The 23021-nt window shown below is 33.5% G+C and overlaps 1 long non-coding RNA gene across 1 annotated transcript; it reads left to right on the top strand.

Annotated features, from left to right (window-relative positions):
- The first annotated feature begins 5807 nt into the window (after positions 1-5807).
- Positions 5808-6821, top strand: LOC127716112 (uncharacterized). The gene is made up of 2 exons (XR_007988761.1): positions 5808-6053; positions 6667-6821. It is a non-coding gene; the product is annotated as an uncharacterized LOC127716112 (long non-coding RNA).
- Positions 6822-23021: the final 16200 nt, after the last annotated feature.

Below are 23021 nucleotides of genomic sequence, written 5' to 3'. Positions count from 1 at the left end.
TATTATGACTCGAAGTTCATGGCTACGTTGAAAGTGCTGTTTGATTCCATTTTTTTTTAATGCGAGTCGATTTATTTTCAGTCCAATGATTTAAAGTATTTTACCTGGAGTGATAAAAGTTGAAGAATCGAGATATAAAAAAAATGTTTAACTCCGCCACTTTTACATATGCTTGTCAGGAACTTCGTCTGTTGTTGCCGTATGTAATTTCTTAATGTTTTTTTCTTGTTATTTGAAGAGTTGGATGTTGATGATATATTCCATTAAAGTGCATAAATATATACTATAGTGTGATCATAGTACAACAAATATCCTAATATCTTTTACATCTTCTCAAACTGCATAAGGATTTTACTTATAATTGGCTGATTTGATTAAATAGTAGGTGTTTTTGCCTGATTGCACCTTATCCTATTAACAAATGTCAAGTGTTTTTCTTCATATTTGTCTCCACATTTGAAACTCAAACACAACATAAAATTTACTCCCTGAAGATGAAAGCTACTTGACGATACTGAATGCAATATATTTTCTCTAAGTGTCGAGACCTTTCTTATCTGAAAAAGGCAATATCCCTCACTTAAAATTAAGTTACATATTTTAAAGATGATAAAGATGTTTTTTTTCTGCAAAAGTACATTTATCATGCTGTGGTTCTAATTTCTGATTTCTAATCAGCTGTAGGTAATTTGAGTTTGCTTTTAGTAACTGTGAACATACTTCAATACGACGACCTCAAGTAACTGTGAGCAAGCATTTATACGGTTACCTACATTAAACCAGTGTCGTTACGTCAGTCTATTCCTTTACCAGAGATTCTTTTTCTAGAATCAACGCTTCATAAATCTGTTGCTGAAATGGACTCACCAAATTATATTCAATTGTTTCCTTTGTGTGCCTAATTTCATAAAGTTTGAATTGGCTAATTTGCTGATTTCTGTTCACTAATGGAATAAATTTAAGAACGTACCTTTAATTTTTATAATTTGTATATGTCTTCACTGGGAATCGAATCCATCCTTAAAGTCTGTTATGTGGTGACTGACATTAACACATCGACAAAACATCTGGGCTACCAATGGGGTCTAGTTTAGATGTCTATTATAAATATATAAAAATGAACATAATTATGACAAATATTGGTACAACGCACACATAGGGCTTGTACCTTTATATATACATAATAGACATCGTATAGTATACGTTGGTAGCCGCGAGGTAAAGATCAATGAGTTATAGAGGCAAGTTAGAAGTAGAGACTTGTGGGTTAAGGTTCGAATCCCTGTTTTCTCTGTGTTGTCCCTAATCTTTAGTTTTTCCGTTTTTCTTTTTTTTTTGTATGTTATTTTGGATATTTTTGTAATAATAGCGGGTTGTTCCGTATATTTTTTGGATTATCATTGGCTATTTCAGGTATTTTAAAAGTAAATGATTACATTCAATCTGTCCATTTGTTTTTTATAAATATACTAGTAGTATGATTTCATCTGTTTTACTAGATATCCTTACAAATGTTTATTCGCTAATCCCTATGCGAGTAAATCGTGATGTGCCAAGAATTAGGTTTCTTGCTAGAAATTTCGGTAACATACTTATTATATAAACTTAGAAATAAGTTCGATTATGTTTTTTTTTGTAAATTACGGATAGTATTCATATGCATAACAATTTAAAGACAGACGTATAATGTTATACTTGTATTTCTCTAAGCAATTAATTGTGAACTTGATTTATTAGACTAAAGTGCATCGTTGAACATGATAATAGGTTTATTTTAAATCACCTACAATACCTTCTAATTAGGAAAAGGCTTTAATTGTGAAAAAACATCAACACAATATTTTAAGTTAGAGAAACAATGCGTTGATTCATGAAAAACAAACCATTCGCCCTCCGGGCTCATGGTTTCTTTTTCAAGAATCAACGCTTATCCATTGTATCTATAATACGTCATTGTCAGTATGCTTTAATAAGGTGTGATTTTTTTTACCCTATTATACCGTTATATTGGAGTTCTGTGCTTTACCTTTACTGGTTTTTATAGTGTGTTTTTTTATTGTCGTTTTGTTAATCTATACTGATCGAGATTAGTAAAGGGGAAGGTTGAAATATGCCATTTTTATTTCCCGTCCTAAGTCAGGAACCTAGTCAGTAGTTATCGTATCAGTAATATCTTTAAAGAGAGGCGAAAGATGCAAAAGGGACATTCAAACTCATAAGTTGAAAATAAACTGAGAAAGCCATGGCTAAAAAGAAAAAAGACAAACAGACAAACAACAGTACACAAAACACAACATAGAAAACTTAAGACTGAGCAACACGAACCACACCAAACACTGGGGGTGATCTCAGGTAAGCAGATCCTGCTCCACATGTTGCACCCGTCGTGTTGCTCATGTTAGTACAAACCCGGTAATAAGTCTAATTCGGTAGATTAAATTCGGGGAAAAGGGGACGGGATTATAGTTACGATATTTGGAACATATCCGCTATTATCTGTGAAACGGATATTCCATAACGGTCAACCAACTCGTGATGGCGTCCGTAACATTTACGAAGGGATGATTTCAACTTCACCACTTGAAACTTCCTTGTGAGCAGCAATCCTCTATCAAAGAAATCATGATAGGAAATAGAAGCCCTGGAATATTGTATCAACTGGGAGATATATACTCCGTATGCAGGCGCTGCTTGACTGTTGCTACATAGAAATGGAAAGTTCACAATTGGGAAGCTGGAATCATCTCTTTTGTCGTAAAATTTTATTTTCAACCGACCCTCATTGTCAATTTCTAGATGTGAGTCAAGATATGAGGCAGACTCAGCTGTATCTGTTGTATCCTTTATCTCAAATTCGTTGGGATAGATGCGTTCAACATAGTCACCAAATTTTGAATTATTTAGTGAGAGAACATCATCTATATAGCGGAAAGTAAAGTTAAAGGATACTGCTAACTTATTTTCTTTCTTCCTAATTAGAAGTTCCTGTATAAAGTCAGCCTCATATGAATAAAAAAACAAGTTGACAAAAAGAGGGGCACAGTTGGTTCCCACCGAAATGCTGATTGTTTGATGAAAAACAAATATGTTGTCAATCAAGAAATCAAGCATCTTGATAATGTCAGTTTCAGAGAATTTTTTGTTAGAATCAGAGTGATTTTTACTAAGTAGGATTTATCCCTCCCTAGGACCAGATTCTTGTTTCTACGTTGGTCATTCTTTTTTATGAAACAAAGCAGGACCAACTCTTTCAATTTGTCTTTTAGTTTGGAATAGGGAATACTTGTGTAAAGTGTAGAAAAGTCAAATTTTTTAATACTATTGCAAGATGAAAGAGTCTTAGATTGTATGTACTCTAAAAGATCTTTGGATTTTTTTAGTATCCACATCTGATTCACGCCACCTATTAAATATGTAGTTTCACAATAACTTTAAAGCCCGGCTTTGATTGCTGATAATATGATGTTAATAATTCAGAAAGAGGTTTCGTGGAACACTTGGAAGACCCAGCAATATATAAGGACACTTATGTAGTTTAGGTATCCAATACAGTGATGGAAGATCCAGTTCTTCGTCTTTGGTTGAAATTCCAAAGGAACATAGAGTAGACGAATGATAATCCAGGATTTCCTCTTTGGTAAGTGCCGTGGGGGTATATGTTGAGTTTCCAAGTGAGTTGTCAATATCTAATTCATTTATCAAGCAGTTTATGTAATGTGATTTACACACAAAAAGAATGTTGTTTTGGGGCTTTATCTGCGGGGATAACTACATATTTATCATGGAGGTAGGACAAGTGTTTTACAACATTTGGGTCTTTAAGGATTGATGTATCGTGTTGTATTTCGTTATTTGAAGAGTTGTGCGTTGATGGCCGATCTATGTTTGTTTTGTTAAATTGATTAACAACTTATATGAACTCGTCATGTTTTAGAGTTTAACATATTATATAGACACTTGTTTATTTTGACTCTATGTTGCACTCTTGATGTTTTTTGGTTATTTTTGTCGTTTGGGTGCTATCTCATTGACATAAACCGAACATCTCCTATTGATATATTGAGACTTTAACTGAACACAGGTATAATACCTTAACATTTTTGTCAACTTTCGCAAATTCTATTCATTTTAGCGTAATGGACGTATATTTTTCCGAATTAGCATAAGTTTATGCAAATTAATAACTAATTGGTTAGTTTTAGTTTACAATAACATCAGAAGCACTATGTTTTGTCATAGTAGAACTACTTTGACTTGTATTCTTAGTGCTGATTGGTTTGATCGGTGGTATGACACCCAAATTACATTATAAAGTTAAATGCGTGTCGGAATATAATCATGCTTTAATACAAACAAAGAGACAGAACGATGTGGATAAAGAAAGTGATGATATGTATTAAAAAAGTGATGATTCAAAGCTCACAAGTCGAGATAAAACGACAGCGCCATAGTAAAAAGATGACGACAAAAAAGACAAACAATTTTACAAAACACTCCATTTGAAACTTAAACTGAGTTACACGGACCTCACTAAAAACTGGTGCTGACCTCATGTGCGCAGAAAAGGTAAGCAGATCAAGCTCCACTAGTGGCCATTGTTGTGTTGCTCCACTAGTGGCCATTGTTGTGTTACTCATGGTTAGTACAAACTCGGCGACGAGTCTCATTCGGTGATGCCACAATCGTGGAAAAGATGGCGGCATTGCGTTTATGACAATCGAAATATACCCGTGACACAGATATCCCATAACCAACTCGTGATGATGTCCGTAAAACTGTCGAGTGGGCGACTTCAACTTTATCCCTTGGAACCCCTTGTTCCATAGCTTCTGTGTAAGCCGTAACCAAACGCATGCTCTGGAATATCGTACCAAAAAGGAGATATCCCAGTGGGCACTCGACGTTGTAACAACGTTGAAATTTGGTTGAAATTTGGTCGTGACGTTGATCGACCTAAATTCAACGTTGATCTAACGTCATGGTATTCAACGTTGACTTTACAACGTTGTTTCAACGTTGAATTTACGTCGTTAAAATCAACGTTTAAACAACAACGTTGATTCAACGTTGGGTTAACGTCAGTCAATCGCGACAGAAAAATCTCATTGTCAAAATTGAAAGGTATAGATATATTTGATGAGCAGATCGGACAAGAAGCAGTGCTGCAGTATTATAAACGATTGGATAATAAGTGGCTAATCCAGAACTTTTTATAATACTTATAAGGGGGTCCACTGACTGCCATAAGCGTGAGGGGGCTTCCTCCTGTCATGCTTCCATGATCCCTATATAATCAATTTTTTTCCACGAAAAAGGGGGTAGACCGGATTCCATTGTTTATGCACGGAAAGGAGTTTTGGGCAAGAACAAGTGGTCAGGAGACATCACCAATAACAAGGATTTGTATAGTGAATACACTATACAAATCCTTGCCAATAATATAACAAATCGGCTTTTTCAAATTAATTTTTTTTGTGTTTATTTTTTAAGTATCTTTAAAAAAAAGACCAATTCTAACCAATTATTAAGTAATTTGGGTTTGATGATTCTCTATATTTTGGGAGATCTCAAAACCTGTTCATGCTATCTTAATTATATGTATATCCAAGGATTTGTATAGTGATTTGAAAGTCACTATTCAAATCCTTGGTATATCTGTATAAATATGATATATTCTTAGTTTATATTTTAAAATCAAATCGATTTGTTTAGTTGCTTTCTTTAACTAAATAAATAGGAGAAATTTTTTGGTATATTTATTTTAATTATTTTTACCGTTGATATTTGATATATAAACTTATCATCGATGTACAATGTAATCATAATAATTGAGAAGTTTTTAAATTTTCGCGGTTTTTCAAGTTGAGTTCCGAATATTTTCTTTCGGATGCGCACGCAAGCACGCGCACCTCTTTTCAGCATCCGTTTAGAACATTTTGAAAATCATCCTCGAGAAATTATCGCACCAGACTGATGAACCAATAGTGAACAACTGCGTCTAAGGAATATAAAGACGAGAGAAGACTTTTCTGTATAAACCTCTTGATATTAGCGTAAGTATATTTTACAGTTAAATTAACGAAGAATCATGATATATACAAACACATTCAAATGATCAAATTAGTTATCTGCATGTTTACGTTCACAGAAATTATGACAAGGTCTTATCTTACTGAATCTGATTCAGTTTCGTGTCAAAACAGTTAAATGATTTGATTGTATATAACCTCTAATTAGCGAACTAAAATATAACATATCTAGCCATGTACAGAATCAGTAATATCAGAAAAGGGGGGGGGGGGGGGGTGCCATCGAATACTAGCCAATTCGTTCCAATACAACTCGATAGGGTGTGTCTAATACACATAGAAATGGTCTGCTCTTAAACACTGTTTAGATTTTTTTCGTAAAATATCACTCATCTTTCATAATTTCATCTGTATATGAACATTATGCTTATTGCAAAACACAGATCTGGTTAGAACTCATGCTTTGTCTTGTTATTGATGCAAGCTGGAACAATTGTTTCAAATGAACATGTTGTGTTCTATGATTTAAAATAATTGTTTTATAATTGGTAGAATTTGATAACATTTCCGGCTTTTAAAAGTACACAACTTTTATTATGTAATTCAAATTTATGTTATTTCTCGTCCATGCTTTCAGATGCTGTTCTATTCTGCCACAAAGAGACACCAGAATCCAAAATACCTGAGCAGTGTGCAAGACATGTAAAGTGTGCCCCACAGAGAGCAGAAGGAGTTGCTAGGCCAAAAGAATAAATCTTTAAAACAAAATAAATTTTTCATTTTAAAAACCTCTTTTTTGTTAATTTCTATAGTTAATTTAGTGCCAGTAAAAAAAGGGCAGTGAAATTTAGAAATACATTATTTGGTGTTACCGGTATGCAACTTTTTGTTCGGTTTACTCAATTGTATCGGGTGTATAGATAATGATTGAATGAGTAAACAGCTTGGTGATGGTATGGTTTGTTCCAAATGCCTTCATGATAAATGTAAAAAAAACACATACGGTATACCCTCAAAAAGTCAAATTTCAGTTCAACAAGATATCAATAAAAAATTTAAAAAAAAAGACAACAAAAAAAAAAGAACTAAATATCGGATAACAAAAACTCAAAATGAAATCAGGTTTTTTTTAAATGGTCCTGCTATGTATTCACATAAAACAAAGGAGGCATTTTGTGTAACTGTGTCAAATTTGCTGCATTTACATGATTTTGTATAAGTTTGAAAACTTGATCAACCAGAATCAAACCAGTGTGCTGTAGTGAGTTTTTACATATGTTCCTTTGCTTTGAGAAATTGATGTGCTAGAAGAGAAAGCTTTGTTAATATTGAGATATTTGGTTTCAAATAAAATCTTGATATTGTAACCATCTCTCCTCTTTGGTGTTGATTGTTATTGTCTACTATTCTCTTTTGGAGTTGTCTCTTGTTGATAAAAGAACTGTTGATGGATATTCTAACTTGAAATAAAACTTGAAAGAGGCTTTTTTATTTCATAATTCAGGTATCTTGTTATTGTATTTGAACAAGTGCCAATAAGGATCAATTTACATCCAAGAACCATCACTTCAACTAACCTACAATTGACCTGACTTCAACCTAACTCGACTTGATTTCAACCTAAACCCGACCTGATTTCAACCTAACTAAGACCTGATTTCAACCTCACTGGACCCGATTTCAACATGTTATCAACGTCAATACAACGTTGAAACTGCAACGTTGATTCAACGTCAGAATTTCAACGTCATTACAACTTTCAAAACTAACCCAAGTTTCAACGTTGTAACAACGTTGAAGACTGACATTGGATCAACGTTGATACAACGTTTTGTGCCTGCTGGGTATATACTCCATTTTCATGTGCAGTTCGAATCTGGCTACATAGAAATGGAAAGTTCACAATATGAAAGCCGATCCATTTTGTTGTAAAGTTTTGTTCTCAAACGATCCTTATTGCCAATTTCTAGATGTTAATCAAGATATGAGGAAGCCTTAACTGTATCTGTAGTACTTTTGATTTCAGGTTCGATTACATAGATGCGTTCAACATATACACCAAGATTTAAAATGGTACTTAGAAGACATCATCTATATATTGAAATTTGAAATTAAATGATAATGCAAGCTTCTTTTCATTTTTCCTCCTTCATGAAGTATGTCCGATATGGATAAAGAAAAAGTCGAATATATCAAAATTCAAGGCATACTAGAGTTTTCTTTCTTGAATTAAAAATCAGTTTAAACATTGAATGAATTTTCGACCAGATTGCTTACGTGGATTTCCAGGAATAATCTAATTAAAGAACCTTAGTGAGCGCGCTCACATACCCCACGTCCCCACATTGTCACTGGAGAAATAAAGTAAGTGTAAGAAAAAAAAAATTGTATAAGTAAAAAAATTGAATCATAATTTCCTGTCAATATGCAAATCTACATAGTATATCCTTATTATCTACAAAGTTTCATGAAATTCTGTTGTGTGGTTTCAGAGGAGTTGTGATGACAAACTGACCATTTTTTTTTATAAACTGTAGGGATCAATGTTGTTTTTATTTGGTTTTCCAAAATTACATTGAAGCAAATAAGTTCAAAGGGGCGTAACACTAAGAAAAAAAAATGAACCGTAATTTCCTGTCGATATGCACAACTACATAGTATGTCCTTATTATATATCTAAAAACGTTTCATGAAATTCTGTTTTGTGGTTTCAGAGGAGTTGCGATGACAAACTGTTGCAGTAGTACATTAAAGCAAATAAGTTCAAAGGGGCGTAACTCCTGGGGAAAAAAATGAATCTTAATTTCCTGTCGATATGCACATCTACGTAGTATGTCCTTATTATCTGAAAAGGTTTCATGAAATTCTGTTGTGTGGTTTGAGAGGAGTTGCGATGACAAAAGGTTGCAGTAGTATATTTGGCAAATAAGTTCAAAGGGGCGTAACTCCTGGAAAAAAATTGAATCGTAATTTCCTGTCGATATGCACATCTACGTAGTACTAGTATGTCCTTATTATCTGAAAAGGTTTCATGAAATTCTGTTGTGTGGTTTGAGAGGAGTTGCGATGACAAGAAATAGGACTGGCGGACTGACGGACGGACAGACGGTAGGACAGACGGACGGGTCAAAAACATTATACCCCCCGCAACTCGTTGCGTGGGGTATAATAAACAAAGAGAAGATTCCAGGGGGAAATAAAAAAAAATCAGTCAATAAAGAAAACGTCCGATAAAAAACCCAGAAAAAGGCTAAAGAAAAACATAATAACAAAACATTACACCGAAAACTAATGATTGTATGCGCAACGCAAACAATACTGAAAAACGGGGTGGTTGCACCGAAACGGCGAGTAGTTACTGCTCCACTTGTGTCACTCACCGTGTTACTCCTGGTAAAATATCTTCATGAACAATCCTCGGTGATTTAGTTTAACACAATTGCCGATAGGTGATTACCTTTTACATTGTATCTAGTCCTTAGATGAACTAACAACCCTTCGGTGTTCAAACGTTATCACAAAAAAATGAGCCACGAAAGGAAATGAACGTTCATTATTTCGCCAGCAAATATCTGTATTGACTTCCGTTAAGGGACAAAATAACTGACAGTCACGAAAACATGAACTCTTACATTTCCGTATTTAAAAAAGCCACCAAAACAAAATATATATGATATAAAATGCAAAATAAAACGAATTGATTTAATTATATAATGACTATTTAAATACATATATATAGTGTTCGCACTAACCTAAAACAAGATATAATGCATACATAAATCATGAATGATTAAATCTAATTGTCTGTATTCTTGGGTACCAAAATACACTCAAGTATAAACAAATTTAGATAATCATTCGTAATAGTACAGACTCAATTTCTGAATTACTGACGACCACATTAAGATGTCATTGATCAGATGCAATATATTTAGACATAGCAATGTATAGAGTTGTCAATAAATGATAAACAAACAGATATAAATAGTGGGAAATTTTCTAGACATGGTAATGAATGTAGTTGTCAATAAATGATAAACAAAAAAGACATAAATAGTGGAACAGTTAAATTCACATATGACATTAAATTTAGAAGGGTAAAAATATTTATTAGGAAATGAACATTCATCTTATACAATATAAATTCACAAATGACATTTTGGAATCGGAAATACGCAACTATTGCTTACAGCAATCTGTTTCCTAGTGGCATATACTATACAATATAAATCAAGATACATGTCAATGATGAACAGTTGTACCAAGAGAAAACAATTTTTTTTTTTTTTTAGTTTGAGATCTGGTTCAAGCAATATTATACAAATCCAGCGTTCATTTAATCAGCTAATCTAAGCCCAGAAATGAGATTACTTTTTTGTCAAATGTCGGTATAAAGAGGACAAGAAATAAAAAAAATATACGAGTTACATATATATGTAAAAAGTAAAATAACAAAAATAATGAACTCCAAGGAAAATTCAAATCGGAAAGTCCCATATCAAATGGCAAAACCAAAAGTTCAAACACATCAAACGAATGGAAAACAACTGTCATATTCCTGACTTGGTACAGGCATTTCCGTATGTAGAAAATTGTGGATTAAACCTGGTTTTATAGCTAGCTAAATATCGCACGTGTATGACAGTCGCATAAAATTCCATTATATTGACAATAATGTGTAAACAAAACAAACGGACATAATAGGTAAAAATGTCAAAAATAAGGGTACAGCAGTCAACATTGTGTTATAATCTTAATCACGATAAACACAAACAAATATGTCAACAAAGAAAACAAAATAGCATATAGACAAAGCACATAAGCAAAAAAAGAAAGACAAGAATACAAAAAATGACCACGGCACAACACCACAATGGCGGATACAAACAGACATGAAAGGTAAAAATGTCAAAAATAGAGGTACAGCAGTCAACATTGTGTTATAATCTTAATCACTATAAACACAAACAAATATGTCAACAAAGAACAACAAAATAGCATATAGAAAAAGCACATAAGCAAAATAGAAAGACAAGAATACAAAATATGACCACAGCACAACACCACAATGGCGGGATGCATTAGTAACGAGCCACGTCAAAAGGATATTACCAGCAGTTAAGGTTAATAATTTGCAAAGACAAATAAAAGAACACTATAACACGTAATTAAGATAATGAACAACATCAGTACCTAGAATCTATCGAATATATATATATATATATATATATTTCTAAGAAATAGGGCGGTCCCGGTACCTCCAGAAGACTACAATTCACTCATAACCGTGCGTGTAGTCCTATAACATATAATTTCTCATTTTTGCTGCACTTTTTACGTTTTTATTCTGATATTGTTTTATTTTTTTTAATTCTTGGGAGGCACATTGATTATAAAATCAACAAATAGAAAATGAAAAATAACAAAAAAACAAAACAAGTAAAAAAGAAACATCAAATAACAACCAACAAACCGCAATAGCTATAAAGGGCCCCAAAATGACTAGTGTAAAACAATTCAAACAGGAAAAACAACGGTCTAAACTATATAAAAAACGAGAAACGAGAAACACTTATGAAGCACACCACAAAACGACAACCACTGAATAACAGGCTCATGACTTAGGACAAGTGCATACAAATGCAGCGGGTTTAAACGTTTTAACAGGCGCCAACCTTCACCATAACCTGAGACAGTAGTGTAATGTTAATTTAACATAGGTATGCGTTATATTTGTAAACTGTTTTATATCAAGTGTAGCAAACCCACAAGACAATTTTGAGGATGATATTTTGCTGATTTACTATTCACTTTCGTCTGTTTCCATGTATGCTTATATTTTTTCCGCCAATAACATATTTTCACTTTTGTACACAATTGTTACAGCATATTGATTTTCATCCTGTCTTATGCAAAGTTTTTTTTTATTTTAAGCTCTTACCAGGACAGGATATTCACTTTCTAAACCCGCCTGCCCCTTCCCCCACACCCACACACAATGTCTATGAACAATTTTGGAATTCAACAATCAACACAATCCATACTGAATAATATATTAAAATGTGAATTTGACAATATTCCTACTTCATCATGTTCGTAGCGTTTATTTTAAACTGCTAAACATCTAAGTATTCACTGAAAGAATCCAACCGTTTCTGTAAGTCATCAGGACTTTCTGTCAATAGTGCTGAGTTGTCTATGTAAAGGATAAGAAATAATTTCAAATAAATATGTAAGCTTCAAATCTATGTCCAGCTTCAAATCTATGTCCAGCCTCAAATCTATGTCCAGCCTCAAATCTGTGTCTTTTCCTCATATATCTGTGTCCTATTTTATATTGCGTCGTAGACGTAATAGATCTATGTCTCTTCATTTTTCAAATCTGTGCCCCTTTCAACAATGTCATATGCGCTGATTTCAGAATAATCAAAACGGAGAAATATTATTGTCAACTACATCAATCAAAAGACATCGATACAAGGCCATTAAAAAGTAAATGCATGTTGAACTATGTACATGGGAGCTGAGTTTCTCGCAATAATAAAAATGTGCTCATACTTCTTATCTTTCAGTTAGTAATTAGCCTTGTTATAAAGATTTATTTTTCTTAAGTAAACAAACGAAAAATATTTTAACCAACTTTTTACGTGATACGTTGTAGTTAATAACATTGAGAATGGAAATGGGGAATATGTCAAAGAGACAACAACCCGACCAAAGAGCAGACAACAGCCGGAGGCCACCAATGGGTCTTCAATGCAGCGAGAAAATCCCGCACCCGGAGGTGGTCCTCAGCTGGCCCCTAAAAAAAATTGTGTACTAGTTCAGTGTAAATGGACGTCACACTAAACTCCAAAACATATAAATGAACTAATATTAAAAAAACATACAAGACTAACAAAGGCCAGAGGCTCCTGACTTGGGACAGGCGCAAAAATGCGGCGGGGTTAAACATGTTTAGTGAGATCTCCACCCTCCCCCTATACCTCTAGTCAATGTAGAAAAGAGAAACGCTACCACAGGAAGCAATGTCATCCTATCCGGACCCATTCTTCTGACTCCGAGCCGAACGGTCTTTGTTCTTACTCCTCTTTACCGCCTTTGTTGCAAATAAAATAGTCTGAAACATTATTATTATACACACATTTAAATCTATGTGTTTGTACAGAGTTATAATTACATATACAGTATACACCGACTTCTCAAGACTCCACTTGATATTATAACTCATTCTTGATTGAACAATCGTCTATAACTTAATATCATTAACAAGTTATGCCAGTGTCTTGTCTGTTAGAGTGATGGACGGAAACACCTGTAATTTGATCTTTTTCGATACAAATGGCACAATGAAAAACTACAAATACAATGTACGTCGAAGTACAAATTAACAAAATTGCGTGTAGAAGACTTCAACGATTGATGGATAACTGAAGTGCCTACTATGCCAAAAACTGAGTACGTATAAAACTTTGGTCGGATGTCCTTTTCCGTTAGACGTATACATCATGCAAACATGTTTTCCCATAGTTTATAATTGACGCAAGATCAATCAAATATAAATAAAAATAAGATATGATTATTGCATCCACTTTTAGAGTCAGTAATACATACTGAGGTGATAGATATGCGTCAATGAGACAGAAATCTTTATTTCTTACTTATCATTGTCTATCCTTACTTTGCCAACTTTTAGATGATAAACTTTGACATTACTGATAATTCTCGTATAATCTCCAGGCATCATGATTGTACGGAAACCAAAAGCAATGAGTACCTGCTTTATAATATTTTTTTACTTGTTCTAATACATTCGGAAGAACAGGACACGAAGAGATTACTTCTAAATGATCCTGATGCTGTACTTAATAAACTTCGCATTTTAGAAGACAGAGTTGCACAATTAGGGACACCAACACGTAAGTTTAAAAAAAATTATACATAATGTATTACCTTCATGATTGTGTTAGTTGGTAATCTCCAGGGGTAAGCCTCCGCTTTAGAAATTTAACATGTATGACACCCCGGGTAACGTGCGCCTGTGGTTGTGAGAGGTTTATCATATAAACCGTCCTATTTCGGGAGGGACATGTATGAAATTTGAGTATTTGGACAGTGTCATGCTCCTAACACAAACAGACCCCTTTAGCATTATTCGTCAACCGTATACTAATTTGGGACTGAGGTTGAATTTTGAAATCTACCGAAATAAAATATTCTCATTTCTACTAGTGCCATAACCATGTCAGATAAAATAGTTAAACTAGATAGTTAAACTTCACTGCAACATACGACTTGAAATTTTTTAACTCAAAGTCTCATGTTTGTACTTTAATTTTGTCAATTCCTTTGCTTATCTAAAAGGAATAGTTTTGAGAATCTGTGTTTAAAAGCATGTCTTCAATTTTGACAATGATGCCATTGTGATATATTCATACTGTTATGACTGTTCATTGTAAAATGTGGTGGTTTATATAATGGTCATGATAAACTCTTTATTGCTTTTCAAAAATAGAGCATACCTAAATATTTAGATGTGGTTTAACTTTTTTGAAAATCAAAATATCGTAAATGGTCGAAATGGCAATGACCAATGTAATTTTATGTTCATGCTGGTAATGCTCCATTTACGCCTTCTTCTTCTTATTTTTATTTGTATTTTTACTTTGAATATTTTCATTCAAACCACAAAAAGTTAAACAATGAATCCAAATATTTTTTTCAAGGTTTTTTAACACAAATGTTAGTATTTTTAGTATTTTCGTTTTACATAATATATAGAAAAGTAATAGATTTCTGCAAAAAAAATGATTAATTAGACAATATTAAAATATATTTAATGCAAAAATGCTATATTTTTTTTATTTAATTACTGAAATATATTCTACATAGTTTTGTATTAACACCTATGCGTAGGAACTATTTTGTTTTAAATATGTACTACTTTCCAGTATGTTCTTTTTTGAACGGGCCCGATTTGGTGGTGTTACATCTTACAATGCCTATCCGAATTATTTTTGTAAAGAATTCCGCTCAAGCCGATGCTAGGGGCCGTCTTTATTTTTGCTCCGTTTTGAAGGCCTCACTGTGACTGAGAGATGAAGAACAGCAATAAAAGCGGTGTTCATTTGCTTTCTGAGTACGTTTTACTGTGCATGTACTGATTTTGTGTCATGGATGGATACCCCATATCCTTTGTTTTTCTATTTTTTTATGACTGACTAAATGGTTAATTATTACAATTATGCATGTGTACGTGCTCATTCAACACACGAGGTTTAATATCAGGGCAACACCTGGCCTACAAATTGAATTATAACAAAATTATATTTTCTCTACAGAAATGACAAAACTGTATAATTTTTCAGTAGGAAATATCTATATATATATTAAAGTACCAAATGAATATTTGCATATATACATGAGAAGTGTTGTTCATATCGACAACCATTGTTAATATAATAGTTGGTACTCGCAAGCTCCTTATATATTAGGTCAGAAACAGATGACCAAAAACTGACCAATATCTAGGTATTTTTTAACAAACAAAACGCATAGAATTTTTTTATTACTTTCGGATGATGACTGCATTTATTGTAACTTAAATCTATGTTTATAGGTTTATATTGGCCCTTATTGTACTAAATAGGGAACAGTGGATTGCAATTTAAAAGTACCTTGCAATGTACATTGTCTTGTGATAGACCCGCCCACCTAATAATTCTTTGTTTTTAAATAGTATTTCAACCCAAGAATGGTTTTCCTCTGTCTTATACCAAAAAGGAGTAAGTCTGATTTTGTAATTAAGTCGGTCAACCCGAACCTGGGAGATCTATTGTGTTTGTTCCGTTTCTTCTTATTATGGTTGCCTTTGGTCAGTACTTCATCTGATTTTCCCACTTTTATTCGCACACGGACTTGTCCGCGGCAGGTTTCAAAAATCAATTGAACTGAAAGTTGCGCAGTATGTTATGGTAATGTATATAATATATTTCATTCGTGCATTAGAGCCCAAACAACGATGTTAGCGTAGAACTATGTTGCAAAAGTTGTTTTGTATACAAGTTGTGCTTACAGCAGTACAAGTTGAAGAAAAGCCAAAATAGTATACGACTAAGTTCACAACATGCATTAATATCCTGAATTGGGTTCCAAGAACGGAAAACATAATATTGCACTAGTACTATTTATGCTCAAAGGGTCTAAATAGCATTATTTTCCAGCAATATCACTGGTCCATTGTGGGGGTTGCCAATCGATCCCGACACTCCCATTGGTCCGACATCCCAATAGTCCGACACCCTATTTGACCAACACCCCTATAGTCCGACACAAGTGTAACTGAAAATATACTTCATAGAACCGGTAGACGTGGTACTTGAACTGTAGTTTCTCATCTCTCCTCTGGGTATAAAGAAATGCAAAAGAAGGCATGTAAGAAATACCATAACCCAATGAATATAAGGCAATCGACTATCTTTTAATATTTTGCATTAAAAATACAAAGTGTGACCTTGCTATTTCATAAAAAAAAAATATTCCGCTAAAAGTAGAATTTGTTTGATTGATTGCTTTTTATCCAGTGGCAAATATTTCATGTATGTTCAGGACGAAAACAAATTGACAATTAATATAAATGTTAGGTCCTGTAATAGGGAATAGACCCGGATGAAAGGCGGGATCTTTGGACTGTCACTAGAAAATGAGGGTATTTTGGAGAGGAATAGAAATTTAGCCTTGCAGCAGCCCACCTACATATCCCTCAGAGAGTTGTTTCATGGCTTTTTAACGTGCAGAAAGCGTGGCACTATCTCTACACGAGGCATCGGATTAAACGTCCCAATTCTGACCAGACATGGCTGGGTATTTATACATCCCGCACAGCCAAAGAGACGCCCCACTATGGGAAGGATTTTAATGCCGGTCGGAAAAAATCAAAATTGAAGATATTGCTATTCCACAGTCATCCTTGGGTGAAAGAATTTGAAGAAAAGTCTCTCGTCGTAAAGAAAAATGTCCAGATTGCATCATAATCTTCGAAACAGTAAAAAATGAAAAGATTGATGTAAAATGAAAAAAAAAAACTTATTTTGTCCAAGCATGCTGGTTTCCCTTCATATACACTGAACTTGAATTTAAAGACTGAGAACTTAAAAAAATAAATAAAATGAAAGTCAAAATATCCATTGTAAAATTGCACAATCGATAATATTTCGTTTTTTTAATGGAATACTTATTTAATGTTGTTACACTAAATCAAAACGATTGACGTTTGCCGTCAGAAGGATCTTGCAGTGAATATTTACTGTACATTTACAACAAGGCGTTTAGCAAACAATAAACTAAGTGTACTAAGTGTAAGTGAAAGCAGTGAATTTATTGCGAATTCATTAAAGAACAAATTAAATAAATACTTAATCGATGTTCTGTTCTTTCCAGCATAACAAATAATTGATTATTGGTCAACATGTTAATCATACGCAAACACAAAGTGTGAAAATAATATTGTTTCATAACAACAGACTAGGACGATGAAAGTGTGTACGCGTACAGAAATGTAACTAACAATACATGTTATGCATTGTTAACGTGCTGTTCATAATGGGCATATTATTCTTAATCCGAATCGACCAGTCTTTGCTCTTGGTTATAAATGTCGTGTGTTGGACATAGAAATATCGAAGGTAGTTTGTTTAAACCTACCGAAAATCGACTTGACGTCCTCCTGTATTACGCAAGACGAGCACGATACCGTATATGCTGCAATCGACCTTTCTACCATACAAATACATGTATACAAATAAGACAAAGCGATAAACGTAAACTACAAGTTTCTAGGATCCTGCTTCTGTTGCGATAGTACGGTTATGTTCAAATTACAGTTTACATCACAGTTCAATTTTGGGTCCTCATTGTTGTCCGCGTTTAAGTCATGTCGATTTCATTCAAAAACAAATTGAACGATTGAGATTGAAAAAAAATATATACGTTTAAGCTCAATGTTAAATTGCAGGATAAAAACACTATTCGTACAGCGTAGGAAAATATAAAATTTATTTGTACTCGCTACGAATCAGGAGAAAAGATCTCTCCAGCCTTGCTTTTCTCTCTAAAAACTCGTAAAATAGATTTGATATTTTCCTTTTCTACGGATATTGTATATGTGAATTAGTTTTCATCCTGAACATATATAAAACATTGCCACTTGATGTAAAGCAAACAATAATCATTCAATATTAGTTCTTTCTTTAAGAAATATATATAGCACGTGTTTTACGAATTAACGTATTTAATTCATTAAAAGCGTAGCTATATGAGTGGATTAAATATGTTAATGAGTAAGGCGTGGCTCGATATGATTTGTAACATTAATGGGCGATGACACATGTCAGAGGTAAAACTTAACAGTAATTTTCCTGAATTAAATATGTCTTGAAAACAAATAGTGGAGCTTTTTATGACAAAACGTCTCTTATTTTCAGAAAATGAACTCATGGATCAGACTTTTTTCAGTAGGATTTGATTTTATGTTTCATTACCTGTAAATGAATTATTGCCGTGATACTTTCATCAAAGTTTAAACTAGAGAGCGATTTATGTGTAATTGAAGTGTCCCCGCCCTGAAAAATTCTTCAGGGGATAGATGCAAAATCTTGTTCTACGTATACTATGCTGCCTGCTTTCAAAACCCATAGGACGAGTATTTTTAGAAGAGTAAAAATATGTGATTAGAAGGAAACGTTTTTAAAACTTATTGTGAAAGTTTCTGCCTTTCCAACATCATGAACAAAATCGATTAATAGATGGGCTGTTGATTGCGTAAGGTCCAGAGATACTCATTTTTACGCATGATCAGTGCACGGAGATGTACATTTGAAAAGTGGAGGAAATGAAACGACTGAAAATCCAGTGACAATTTTTTAGAATATTTATTTTGACACGATAAAAACAAGTATCCACCAATTAATCAATATCGCCTCTTTGTTTATAGACCACTTTTTCCTTTTTGTAGCTCACCTCGGGAGTTCTATGGAACCATTTTTAATTAAGGGGTAAGAATTACAAGTTTGGCTAGTGTTAGGGTGAGCCCTCCCCTTTTTCCCGTATTTATTTTTTGATAAATTGTTCTGTATGCATTTTATTTAAATTTACTAGGACATTGTATGGTCATTGCTTTCATTGTTTACTAGGCCAAGGAGGCGGAGCTAGTCAGTGAAATAACGACTTCTGAGATGGAATGTATAGCACTGTTCTAAGCTGCTCCCATTCTTTGCTTTTCTATGACAAGCGATCAACGGCGAGATTGGAGATTGCAATAACTAAATAATCATTCAATAAACGCACTCCTCTGAATTAATAGAATTTAACTCACTCAAAGTTCAGAGGAAAAATTACCATTCATGTAACAACTTCCCTTGATTCATACATATGAGGAGTATTGGTATATTCCTGTGGCATATACAGCTATTAAGAAATAAATAGTGGTTGTCGGGTCCGTTTGGATCTGAAGTATTGTCATAGCAAAGAAACATACAGATTTTATATAATACTCCATTAAACCTTATGATCTTATCCTTTGTCCTCTCGAGGAAATTTATGAAATCATTTCTACGATAAACATAGTGTATTGTTATTTCCCCCAATTACAAGTGTTCAGTCTTTAGTTCAGTCTTTTTTTTCAATTAGTGGTGCCCATAAAGACAAACTAGACTCTCGTTCTTCAAATAATGGCATTATTGTTACATTGTAGTTCCCCTGTCAAAAAATCAATTAAATTGGAAGTTTTAATTGAGTTAACCGTTATTACTTTTTATTTCTTGACTTTTACCAGATAAACGTGCCGCGTTATTTATTTATGCATACGATATTCATACATGTATATATGTAGGACTCAAATCTATGGCGGGTTCCAAATCTATGGCAGATTCCTAATCTATGGCAAATATGACGTTACAAACGCCAAACAAATCAAATCTATGGCAGTTTTTTGTTTTCTCCAAATCTATGGCAGATCTTGTAATTTTCCGGGAAAAAGAGTAATATATAACGTCACAATTAAATAACGCCATATTGCGTCGTCGCCGCCGCTAACGATGGCGGAACCAATAGATTTGAACACCATTTTATATAGATTTTTTTTTATATGTAGAATGTAAATCAAAAACAGATATTTAACACGGGGCTCACATATTTTTACAAACAAATACACAGGGAAACACTTTCCGCTTTCCCTCTAGAACAATTTGCCGATGGTGTGACCTTTTATTCAGAAGAGGGACAATATGTGCTGTATCGTCCGTATCCCGCGATGAAGAAAGGCACCGCTGTTTTAGTAGTGGATATTTTAGGAAAGGAGTTATAGTAAATATGTTAGCGTCTATGGCTGGCAAAGTATATAAAGTGAGAGATGAAATTACAGGATATACCACTTTGACTTAAATCGTCATCAGTTAAAAAAGATTGATTAACGCTCAAATAAATATAATTTTGAAAAGTCAAACGGTTTAATTCTTTTTATAAAAAACTGCTTTCTTGTTTGTTAAGGGACTTCCATTTTTACTAGTTGGTTTAATGAATGGGCTAAACAGGTACCATGCACAGATTAGAAAATAATTATTTTTATGGGGCACATCATTTCAATCCCGAAGTCTGTATTATGGTATATCACTGCTACACTTAGGACATTTTATGGTTGCCATCACGATTTGGTTGAACATTATGGAATGTTTATTTCACAAATGTTTATAGACATGCTCACGTTGTCGTACATTTCGACTTGTTTAAGACAAGTCATTGATCGTATATTTTCTGCCTTGATCTCCATTTGCACAAAATCTGCCATAGATCTGAAAACAACAAAAATCCGCCATAGATTAGGAAATAACAAAAACTTGCCATAGATTAGGATTTTAAAAAATCTGCCATAGATTTGGGATGGCATGACGTCATATTTACCATAGATTCGGAATCTGCCATAGATCTGGAACCCACCATAGATTTGAGTCCTACATATATAATCGTGCAAGCAGCAAAGCTTTATTGGTTCCTTTATTTTCTTACTGCATAATCTTTAACCAGTAGCTCAGTGATAGTATATCCAGAGATATTTTTAAAGAAATTAAACAAGGATTTACGAAGTATTTTGATAATGTGCTTTCAGTTACGCTTGTGATGAAATCCTGCTAGTTTAGCACTAATATACCAACCTATCTTGATAACTTGCATCACCTGTTCCCACGAAGGATAATGCTTTCCTCTCTTAATATTGATCGAACCTTTTGTTTGGCTTGCCAAATATAAAATTAATACATTTTAAAAAAAATATTCAGATGTCGGACTTTTTGAGTGTCACACCAATGTAGTGTCGGACTATTGGGGAAACTGACTTATGGGGTGTCGGAATACCGGGACTGACCCTAAAAGATCCCCAACATCTAGAGTTATAGAAAATTAACTCTTAACTCCTCGAACAGTAGAAATTTGTAAGGGTTTGCTTTTATTTTTTAAAGTTCTCAACCGTTAGTTATATTCAGTTGTTTATTTTGTAGATACCTCAAGACCAAGCCAGGTTAGGCCTGATCAGGGAAACCACTGTCATTTTTAAGATAGGTCCCTACAGGTGGTTTACACCACACATGAGTAGAAGAGGCTATTCAACACTTTGTCCTTATGTCATCCTGTTATATTATGTTTATACAGTCATTCACAAAGACCGTTTACCTTAGCTGTATTTGGCAAAACTTTTAGGAATTTTTGGTCCATTGCTCTTCAACTTCGTACTTTATTTTGCTTTTTTTTTAATTTTTTTTTATTCGAGTGTCACTGGTGAGTCTTTTGTAGACGAAACGCGCGTCTGGCGCAAATACAAAATTTCAATCCTGGTATCTATGATGAGTTTATTTAGGTTGAAATATTGAGTATCATTTTCTTTCTTTTAGCTTTTTTTTTTTTACTTTTCACATTTCTATTTTTGTACATGGTGATTTTAACCACCTCAAAACTTTTATTATGGCTATTACAGTTCTAATAAAAGATCAATTACAAGTTTGACTAGGGTTAAGGTAAAGCCCCCTTCCCGAATTTATGTTTTGATAAATTGTGTATGCATTTTATTTAGATTTATTGGGAAATTTTATGATCATTGATTTCATTGTTAACTAGGACAAGGAGGCGGAGCCTGACTGTGCAATAACAACCTTTAAGATGGAAGTTAGAGCAGAGGTTTAAGCTACTCCCATTCTGATCAACGGCGAGATTGGAGAGTGGAATAATAAAAATATCATTCAGTTAATGCACTCCTCTAAAAATAACAGAAGTTAACTCACTCGAAGATGAAAGGAAAAAATACTATTCATGTTACAAAAAAATATATAGATATAGCACAAAAGCAAAATTGAAAGACAACAACACACTGGTGGGATGCACAAGTACCGAGCCACGACAAAAGAACATCACCAAAAATAGACCGAACAGTAAAGGTTAACAATTTACAAAGACAAACAAAAGAACACTTTAACACGTAATTAAGATGATAAACAACGTCAGTACTTAGAAACTATCATGTATTATTTGTGAAGTTGATACGGAATATTTATCAACAAGTATGCTTTAACGTGACTATAGAATCCTATTTATTTATCAATGGAATTATCATAATCTAGAGCAAATTGAAGAATTATACATTCTTTTACACTTCATGGGCTAGATTACGGCTCTTATTTACCTTAAGATGTTATAATAGACATATAGTTTTTAATTTCAGAAACTGGCTCAACATATATCAGATGGGGAAGGAAGCAGTGCCCAAACATCACCAGTGAACTAGTTTATTCTGGTAAGATTTTACATGTGGAATCTGACAAGTAGTGGTCTTTAGTACATAAAAAAATATGATAAAAACAAATTCATACAAAGGTCCAAAATTGATAGTTAACATCGACTTTTTACTATCTCATCTCTCAGAGTGTTATTGAGTCGTTCGACTAGTTTAGT

This window comes from Mytilus californianus, unplaced genomic scaffold (assembly GCF_021869535.1).
Source record: "Mytilus californianus isolate M0D057914Y unplaced genomic scaffold, xbMytCali1.0.p SCAF_9, whole genome shotgun sequence".
In the NCBI taxonomy this organism is placed as follows: Eukaryota; Metazoa; Mollusca; class Bivalvia; order Mytilida; family Mytilidae; genus Mytilus; species Mytilus californianus.
This window is presented reverse-complemented; position numbering and strand designations above follow the sequence as displayed.